Source organism: Cervus canadensis, chromosome 8 (assembly GCF_019320065.1).
Source record: "Cervus canadensis isolate Bull #8, Minnesota chromosome 8, ASM1932006v1, whole genome shotgun sequence".
NCBI classification, from domain to species: domain Eukaryota; kingdom Metazoa; phylum Chordata; class Mammalia; order Artiodactyla; family Cervidae; genus Cervus; species Cervus canadensis.
In genome coordinates this window covers 85,801,158-85,810,822 of record NC_057393.1, presented here as the reverse complement: position 1 = coordinate 85,810,822, position 9,665 = coordinate 85,801,158, and the positions used below count along the sequence as shown (strand labels likewise).

At 52.5% G+C, this 9,665-nt stretch overlaps 1 long non-coding RNA gene across 1 annotated transcript; it reads left to right on the top strand.

Moving 5' to 3' along the window:
- Positions 1 to 421: 421 nt before the first annotated feature.
- LOC122446339 lies at positions 422 to 4,092 on the top strand. Its single transcript, XR_006270848.1, has 3 exons — positions 422 to 889; positions 1,756 to 1,912; positions 2,758 to 4,092. It is a non-coding gene; the product is annotated as an uncharacterized LOC122446339 (long non-coding RNA).
- Positions 4,093 to 9,665: the final 5,573 nt, after the last annotated feature.

Sequence of the window (9,665 nt, the reverse complement as noted above, 5' to 3'; positions counted from 1 at the left end):
CCTGAGCTGGCAGGCAACAGACACGGGCCTTCATTACCTCCTGGGTGGGTCTCTGCGGGCCCCTCCAGTTTCTGCCCCGCCAGACTGGGCCACGCATCCAGGGCCTCCCTGCCCACACTGGTTGCTCGTCCCCAGCCATCTGATCTGGAACACTGTCAGGGTCAGTGTTTTCACGCTGCCTGCTGCACTGATGGATCAGTGACAGTCGGCAGGGAACAAGCGGTGCCAGAGAGGAATGTCCTCTTCTTCTGGGCTGACTCAGCTGGGGACGGGAAGACCAGGCATCTGGCATTTGGCAAAGCCCTTGATCGTCCCTTGCGAAATATTAACTGAAATGGATTTGCGTTGGCTTGGTTCTGAGAAGGTCACTCAGGATGCTTTTAAAAGGCAAAGGCCCTGTGTCAATAGAGGGAGGAGATAAGCAGCTTGCCATCTCTCTGCACTAATGTGTCCGATCGTGTACCTCAGCCTCAGTTTTATATCTCTCCGCAGATCGGTGTGTTTTAATGACAACTGTCTCCATAGCAACCAGGTGTCCAGACATTCAGCGGATCTCAGGGTTATTAAATCTCAGCCTGGAGGGAACCCCCTTTTGACTGCAGTTTCTGTGGAGCCATTTGGGGATGAAGGCTGGTGGGTGGGCTCTGGGGACATGTGTGGGTTTCCCTAGGGCCCTGCTGGGAGAGGAGACTTTTCTGGATTATTTTTACTAAGGATCCAGAAGAAAGGGTAAATATCAGGTTGATTCAACGCTGGTGAAACTAAATGGAAAAGAGTTGCAAACACCAGAGAAATTATCTCAATGGCAGAGGAGGCAATAACCAAGTGAGGACGGTCCTGGTGAGCCCAGAGTTGGTACATCTTCGTGTTAGTATTCCAAAATGAGAAGGTAAGGGAGGTGAACAATAGGGGGATTGTTTGAGGAGGTCTGGGAGAGAATGATGGCAACTTCCCTGGGTCAGGAAGATCCCCTGGAGGAGGAAATGGCAACCTATTCCAGTATTCCTGCCTGGGAAATCCCAGGGACAGAGGAGCCTGATGGGCTACAGTCAATGGGGTCATAGAGTTAGACATCAATGCAAGATTGAGCACATATACCTAAGCTTAAAACAGGGAAACCACATAGGAGGGGAGTGAAGGGCTCCAGGGGAAGGGGCCACGCAGCTGAGGTTCCACTAGGGTGGTCAGGTGAGTGCAGAGAGCTGACCTGGGGGGGAACAGAGGGCAATGGTGGGATGCAGGGGGGCAGGCATGCAGGAGGGGGTGTGGAGGACCCACAGGGCAGTATCTTTTTACGGCAGCTCCTTTTCGCTGGGGGCAGTCGTGCCATGAGTCACCCCGGGTTCTCCCCAAACCTGAGTCTGGCTGACCCCGATCCCAGTATCCTGCCGTACCAGGGGCCTCTTCTGTTTTGAAGTGATGCCCCTGGGCTAGCAGCTCACACAGGACAGGATAAGGATGGTCCAGACAGAACCGGAAGGAAGGCACAGCTGATGAAATGGAACAAAGGGATAGTGGCTGGAAGCCTAAGTGACATCTAAATAGGCTGCAAATGGCCTTTCGGAGGGAACTCCCCTCGCTGTCATAATCTACACCAGGACCGGACTAGGCGGGGTGGCCTGCTGGGGAGGTAACCCACGGGCGGGAGGGAGGAAGGCAAGGCTGCCTCCCTGCTCTCTTCTCTCCCTCACTGATCATCTTATCAGCCCACGAGTCACAGGGCTGACGTTCACACGTGTGCTTTGTCTATTGCAGGATGATACTTGGATCCCTCACACTAGGTGTGTCCATTGAAGAGAACTGACCTCTCCCTGAGGAAAACCAGGGGTTAAATCTATAACCCTCAGCAAGTCTGGCAACAAAATAAAAGGAAACCACATTCTCCATGAATGAAGGAAGGAGCAGGAGGAAGGTAGTCCCACTCCCCCACCCCTTTTCTTTTTTTAAAACATGAGTAAGATCCTCAATATGTTTGGGATTATTTAGCAAATTCTCTGAAAGGGGCCGTGGGTCAGGAACCAACATATCATGGATGTAGAAACCACACTCCTCCCACATCCCCACCCTCCTCAACCCCAGAGACAGTAGGTTGGGTGTCATGGGGGTCTCTGTTTAGTTAACCATTAGCAATTCATAAAAATCCAGACCCCTGCACACTCAGTCCAGTCCTCGGGATGTTATTAGAAAATCCTATTTCTGGTCTGTTATGAAACAGAGGTTTTGATGTGCTGCCAGGTTTATGGGGAACTCTAGAAACAGAGCACTTGCTGCTCTAAGAAGCTGAGGCTGGTGGTGTTACATAAAGCTTTCCTAGCAACTCAGGTTTATCAGAGAATGTGAGGCTGCAGTGGAAAAAAAAAAAAATAAATGAGTTAATGCAAAACATGAGCCAACCCACTATCCCAGTTTGCTCTGAGGCCAGCCGGCCCATTTATGGAAGTGATTTTAACCCATGACACCCCAGGACTCCAAGCTGGCTCCAAGGTTCAGCCCAAGAATACAAGCTCAGAGCTGAAAGGCACCTTCAAAAGGGCCTCACGAAATGCAAAGCAGCTCTTTTCACCTCTGAACCAATGGCTTATAGTGTGTGTTAGTCGCTCAACTGTGTCTGACTCTTTGCGACCCCGTGGACTTTTAGCTCACTATGCTCCTCTGTCCATGGAATTCTCCAGGCAAGAATACTGGAGGGGGTAGCCATTCCCTTCTTCAGGGGATCTTCCCAACCCTAGGATCAAACCCCGGTCTCTTGTATTGCAGACAGATTCTTTACCATCTGAGCCACCAGGGAAGCCTGATTGCTTATTGAAATTCACAGAAGCGCATCTTCTCTGCCCTTCTTGGGGCTGCTCCCAATTTCTCTGGGCACTGCAGAAATAAAAGGAGGCAAAGTCACAGCATGAATCTCTGCCAAGCTAAATGTGCCTAATGGCGCATCTGAAGTCAATGGGTGAGAGTCTCATTTCCGAACTCCTGGATCCAAAGTGATGCAGCATTGGGTAGAATCCTTTTCTGCTGAGGGGTGCCCACTTCTGTGAGGTTTCTGAAAAGTGAATGTCTCATCAATTGTTTTAAATCTCCCTGGGAGATTTAGGGGTGCTTGGGGGAGATCTGGGAGCTGAAACCACACAAAATCCCAATGCAAAGCTGCAAATCAAAGCTAATCACACTGATCATGGTCTGCTTACATATGACAGCCCAAACTGCAGTGTTCTAGAAAGAAAGAGAAAGATTCCCCAGCCATGAGGATGAGTGTGACCTGCTGCACTGGGCAGGGGGGGCATATGTCAAGAGGGAAGATGGTTGAGTTGGAATTCAAGGGGAACGAGGAAAGGCAGTTGGAGAGGCATAGTTCCTTGGAGGACACCCCTCGATAAACCTACCCAGGGACCGAAGTTTCCCTGTCTGCAATGCCACTGGACCCCAGCTCAGTGCCCACCTCCTTGACAGTCAGTGAGAGAACCCTTGCTTCATTTGGGAAGGAAAAGGATGACTTTCTGAAATCCCAGGGCCCCCTGTCCCTGTGATGACAGTCACCCAGCTGGAGGATTATTTTTCCTTACAGAAATGTGATTGGCCCAAATCTAGAGGGTCCATATTCCCCAGGCTTTCTTTGATGAATCAAATGCAAGGGGCTAAAAAAGGCAAAAGCTACATGTTGGCCTTGAAACAGACAAAGAAGGAAACCCCAAGACATCCTAGTTGGAGCTGAACTTGAATTCACCTAGTAGAAGGTGAATTGCTATTTCAGGTAGTCCTTGAGACGCCACCAACAATCCAGAAATGAATTTGCACTGAGATTTCTCTTAAAAGATTTCATTAAAAGTGAAAAAAAAAAAAGATGGAGAACACCCAAGGAAGCCTGCAGACCTGCCGAAGGAGGACAGAGGAGTCCAGCCCCAGCTCCTCATACCAAGAGATCTGATTCTGCCTATTTAACTATCAGAAGAGGGCAAACCCTCTCCTCTGCAAAAGCCAGCCTGTCCCCAAGGTATTCCTGCCCCACCCACAGGTGGGGAAGCCTCCCTGCAGACCTAGGATGCTGGCAAGTACCTGGCGGTAGGAAGCTGTCTGCACCCTGCCCCTGCGTGGCCATAATGAGCCCATTTCAATTGAAATGAGATCAATACTACTCATTTTTTTCTTGCTGGCTCCCGAGTGATTCATGAATCTGAAAACTAGTTCATGAATCAGAGTTGGGGGGGGGGGGCAGGGCGGGGGGGGAACATTCGTGCAGTCAGCGAACCTCGATTCCTTTCATGAACCCAGACATTAGTTGCATAACGCTTGCCTGCCTGCTGGTTGAAACCAGCCTTTTCGGAAGCAGCTTTTGGCTTCTACTTGTTCACCTCTTCTCTTTCTTGAAAGGGAAAGAATGACCCTAGGTGCTGCTCGTGTGTCTGTCTGTCTCGGGGGGTATCTCCATACCCTTTGTCTGTGTAGCTGTGGGTGTGGGTATGTGTGCCTGTGGGTGTGTGCGTGCAATAGTCTTTGTGTGCACATCGTGTGTTTGTGTGTGTGAACCAGCAACGTATGACTAGCTGCGGGCCCTTTAAACCTGAATGGCAGCCAAGTTCATTTCTCAGCGGTGCTTCGTAAGGAAGCACGAGATGGGGCAGTTGGAAACCACAGCCCTGCGAGTGCTGATTACAGCCTGCGAAGGAAAATGAGATTTTTATCTCACAGGAATTCAGTTATAAAAATAAAATACAACGTCTGGCTTGATTCAGCGAAATGGACAAGCAAGCGCCGGGGCGTGTGTGTATTTCACAGAGATGCCGGACAAGAAGCATGACCTCAAACAGTGCGCTTCGAGCAAGTCAGAGGAGGTTGGGGGGGCGGCTACAGGAAGGAAGTGGGAGTGGAGGTGTGTGTGTGTGAGAGAGATGGAGGGAGAGAGGGGGGTGGGAGGAGAGAGAGAGAGAAAAACCACCCTGCTGGCAAATGAGTGCAGCGAGGATGATGTCATTGGAAACAGTTGGAGGAGAGGGAAGAAAAACAACTCAGAGCTGGGCTAATCCTGTTTGCTGCCCTGAAGGGAATGGAAGGCAGCCAAGGCAGGGAGTTCTGGGAAACCATATAAGGGTGCCAAACAGGCTTTGCCGCCAACATTAGGAACTGACAGCTTTGTTCTTTGTAACTTGGCTGCCCGCCAGAGGCCTCATTTCAGCTCTGCAGCATGATTACCCTGGACGGCCGCCAGCCCTGCGCTGAGAGCTCCTTTTCTTCTCTCCGAGCTTTTTTTTTTTTTTTTCCTCTTTCCCTTTGCCAAACATGCAGCAGTTACCATGGCAGTCGAAAGTAAAGTTTAAAAAAAAACACAACAAAGTAGGGAGGCACGCCTTCACCCAGATGTGCCAAGGAGCAGAGAGAAAAGGCGGTTAACCTAGTCGTCGGGCCTCTGGCTGCAGGACAGACACGGAGGCTGACTGTCAAGCCCCGGGGAGGTGACTCCAGGATAAACAGAGGGGACCTGGCCTCGCTGTTGACAGAGCGGGGCTGGCTCCCAGGCCCTGCTTGCCTTCTCTCTCTCTCTCTCTCTTTCCTGAGGCATTGTGGAGTGCGTCATGTGAAACGGAAAATGTCATGATTTCCACTGGGAATGTGTCCACGGTTCTGAGAAAGCTCCAGAAACCCCGGTCCACCAGGCCCTGAAGGGAGCAGGAGGGCGGGGAGAGGGTGTGGACAGTCACAGTGGCCCCCAGTCACCGAGGCGAACCCAGTGTGGGGAGGTGGCCAGCGGCCATGGCTGAGGGGCTCTGCTGGTGGCTGTGCTGGGAGCCGGGGTGTTGCAGGGGAGGGCATTGGGGGATTTGGTGCAGTTGGGACCCCAGCCCCCAGAGTCCCAGAGGGAACCCAAAAGCCACGGCCGGTCCTTTGTGCCACTTGGAGGAGACCCACGGTTTTGCTTTACAAGGGGACTCTGTGATGAGTCCGGTGTCGCTATTTTTAACTGGGTTCATTTCCCACCTGCTTGGAAAGTGGAACATCTCCTGGGAGGTGACACATCGTGACCATCGGCAAGTCTCCAGGCAGAGAGCTGCCAGGTTACATACAAGGGACTTGGTTGCCAGCCACCACCCCCCCCGCCCCACCCAGAGCAAAATCTGACATCCCCACCCCCAGGATGCTGGGAAGGGCCACTTCTGGTTCTAGAAGTTTCTGCCACAAGGACCAACTTGGCCGTTTCCTGGCTCCTTTAGTTGGAAGAAGGCAAGGCCACAGCAGGGGCTGCTCTCACGGGCCTGCGGCGGCCTTACTATGAAACAGCTGACCGTTTCCTTCCCGATGCCCGCCCCACCCTACCCCCAGGCCCTCTGAAAGAGGCGTTGGGCTTTCAGGAGCATGCGTGACCACTTCCTCGGTCCAGGGCTGGCGGCAAAGGTGTCTGGGAGGACACAGCCCAAGGTTGGGTGGGGAGAAGCTCCAGGAGGGTCCCACAGTCCCTACTCCTCGCCTCCTACTTTTATCAAGGCCAGGCTGTCTTTCTCCGGCAGCCACGTGAGGCTCCCTGGGAGGTTGGGAGCTTTGTCTTCTGGCGGGAAGTTCCCAAGAGAGGGTGACTCGGGCTCCCTCAGAGGGCACTGACCCTCACCCATCCCTGTGGGCAGATCCCACACCTGGCTGCCACCCTGGCCCCCAGCCCCCACACACCCTGTCTGTCCCCCCAGGAGGACACGGCCACGGGAGAGCTGGGGCGGGGGGGCTCCTGTGCAAACAGCCCCCGTGGGCTCGGGCTTCAAGAGGACAGCAGAACCCAGGAGCACGGGAGCTGGAGGCCTGCAAGAGATACATTTTCACTTCCGGTTGGGGACAGAGCTAAGGAAAGCTGATTGGGGGCCAGTTTCTTCTGAATTAGGAAAGGAAGGGGCCACTTGGACTTGAGAGCTGAATCTCAAATTCTGTGCTGTCCCCTGTCCTTACCTGGTGACTCAGAACTAGGGCCGCTGCCCTGATGGGAGGAAAGGCCATGGTGTTTGCAGCTGATACCAGTGCAGGGCCTGGCCGGGCCATGTCCCTGTGCTCTGAGACGTTGTGAAGGAGGGAAAACACTCCCCAGTGAGTTTCTAGAAGCCACCCTGAGTCACAGTGCTCCGTGTCCATTTTGGTCCAAGACAGACCTAGTGTCACAGCATGTCTGAGCGAGTGAAACCCCATGACCTCTGACCCCAAGGACTCAAGCCTGCCTCCCCAGGTGCTGCCTGGAAAGCCAGCCTCTAGCAGGGATGTCTGAACCTGCCCTTACCACGCCAGACGACAGTAGAAACCTGATTCCCTGGGCCTAGTTTTTGGAGGTCTGGCCTTCTTGCCTACAGTCTGAAAGTAGAGAAGGACAAGTGTTAGGAGGAACAGAGTATCTTCTGGGGAAAGCGGAGGGCTCCTGGACACCCCTCCAGCACCTCCAGCGGCCGATGGGTACCAGGCCCTGCAGAGGGAAGGGAATTCATTTCCCCTGGGGGCCTTCTCTTGTCTCAAGGTCCATGGATTTGACCTAGCATGTATGAAACAGCAGAAAAACCATTACCCTCACTTACAGATTAACACAGGTTTCCTATTGGGTTTGTCAGGCAGACAGAGACAGACAATCCTAGGGGATTTTTTTTTCCCTGAGAAACCAGGAGAAAGCAAAAGCAGATCTGCATGGTGGGGAGGGTGTGGAGGTGGGGATGAATGCATTTTTAGCAGCCGCAGAGGTCTAAAGCCAGGGCAGTATCTGCAACCAGGTTACCTGCTCAAGTTCTCCTGTGATCTTTCAGTTCTGCTGCTAGTCTTCCCCCTCATTAAAGAAGCCCAATTTAATTTTTTGCTTCACCTGCATGGTAAACATAATCACATACAGACATTAAGCCTGCACTAGAAAAATCAATGTACAGAGAGATTCCACCTTTGCCTTTGGTCGTATCAAGACTTCACAGCTATAAATAGAAAGCATTTAAAATATTTCTCTTTGTAGATAGACAAGTGAAACTCATCACCAGCTTTCTAGCTGGAGAGAAGCCTTTGTGTGTTAGGGAAAGTCAAGGACCAGAAATTCAGATAAAGCTCTGATATGGAGTCCAGGGCCTGTTGGCTTGTTAAGCGAAAGATGGCTAGGATGGTCATCAGAACACAATGGTTGAACTTGAGATGCTGGCTCCAAAGTGCTGCTTTAATGGACCACCTTCATAAATGTCCTTTTAGCTCCACCCAGTTGGGTTTGGAGGACTTCCCTGGTAGCTCATATGGTAAAGAAATGCGGGAGACCCAAGTTTGATCCCTGGGTCAGGAAGATCTCCTGGAGAAGAGAAAGGCAACCCACTCCAGTACTTGCCTGGAGAATCCCATGGACAGAGGAGCTTGGCAGGCTACAGTTCACGGGGTCACAAAGAGTCAGACACGACTGAGTGGCTAACACTTTCAGACGGGCTTGGAGAGTTTGAAGGCTGATTCAGGTGAAGCTATTTCCAGCAGGAGGAGTTAGAAAAATTGCCATTTGGAAAACCAATGTTGAGGAGTTTTAGACTCGGGGGTTTGCACTCATGTTTGGATGTGCATAAAACTTGCTCGTTCCTGGTCCCCGCCATCGGAAGATGGATCAGGAGACGCCCGCGTATGTGTGTATCTGGGCCGTCACGCTTAAGTTCTTGCCACACAGACACCTCTAGGATTAGTCAACAGGTTCATCGTTTCTATCTCTAGAGCTTGTCCTACCTGCGCAGCGAGGCCTCCTACAAGGTGTAGGGAGGAGGAGCCCCACCAGCCTGGTGTGTGAGCCCCACTCGTCCTGCGTGTGTGACCCTCCCACCATCCCAGCAGCCACAGGGATGTCCGCTGTCATCCGACTGGCCGTTCAGGTTGACTGGCCAGGGCAGGGAAGGTCTAATGAGTAGCAGCAACGCCTGCGACCTTAGTCTCTAGGGTCTTCTGCAGGCTCTGGGGCCACCTCCAAGGTGGGCCTTGAGTGACCCCACGGGGACACACAAAACCGTTCTGGGCCCTGGCTCCTTTCCCCCAAAACCCCAACCCAGAAGCCTGGCAGAACTACCCTGGGACTGCCAGCTGGGCGCCGATTTTTAGTCTGTTTCCTGGTCCTCTTCTATTTACTCAAGAAGGCATCTGTGAAAACCAGGAATGTTCTTTCTTGCCACAGAGCGAGTTCTGGGGCATAAATCTGTGCTGAGGTCACCCACGGCACTTGCATTGGCCTGTTTGTGATAAAGCTGGGACAGGATCTGAAGGGGAAGGAATATTTTTGTCACTTGTCTGCATAAAGGGGCCATGGGGCTATGGAGGCTCAGCTGAAGGGGTTTCTCAGTCTCCTTCCTGGGGTGCTGGGGTCCCTGGTGTGGCGCCAGGGTCTTGTTGCACTTCTTCTAGCCCAGGGCTGGCTTCTCCAGCCCCTGAGTGAACAGGGAACCTGGGGGTCTTGGGTGAGTCACAGACTTTTTTCCTCACTGGGGTAGATGACATCTCCAAAGCCCCTGAAGTTTCCATCATCCAGGGAGATCTGTGGTGAAGACACCTAACAAATAACCAATAGCACATGGTGACGCGTGGCCCCGCCGTCTAACAGGGATGGCAGATGCCACCCACATTCCAAGGAGGGACAGCACCTCCTAGCTCTGCCAGTGATGGGGCTGACTTCTCAAAGTCTGTACTGCTGGACCGAGGGCTGGTTTCCCTACATT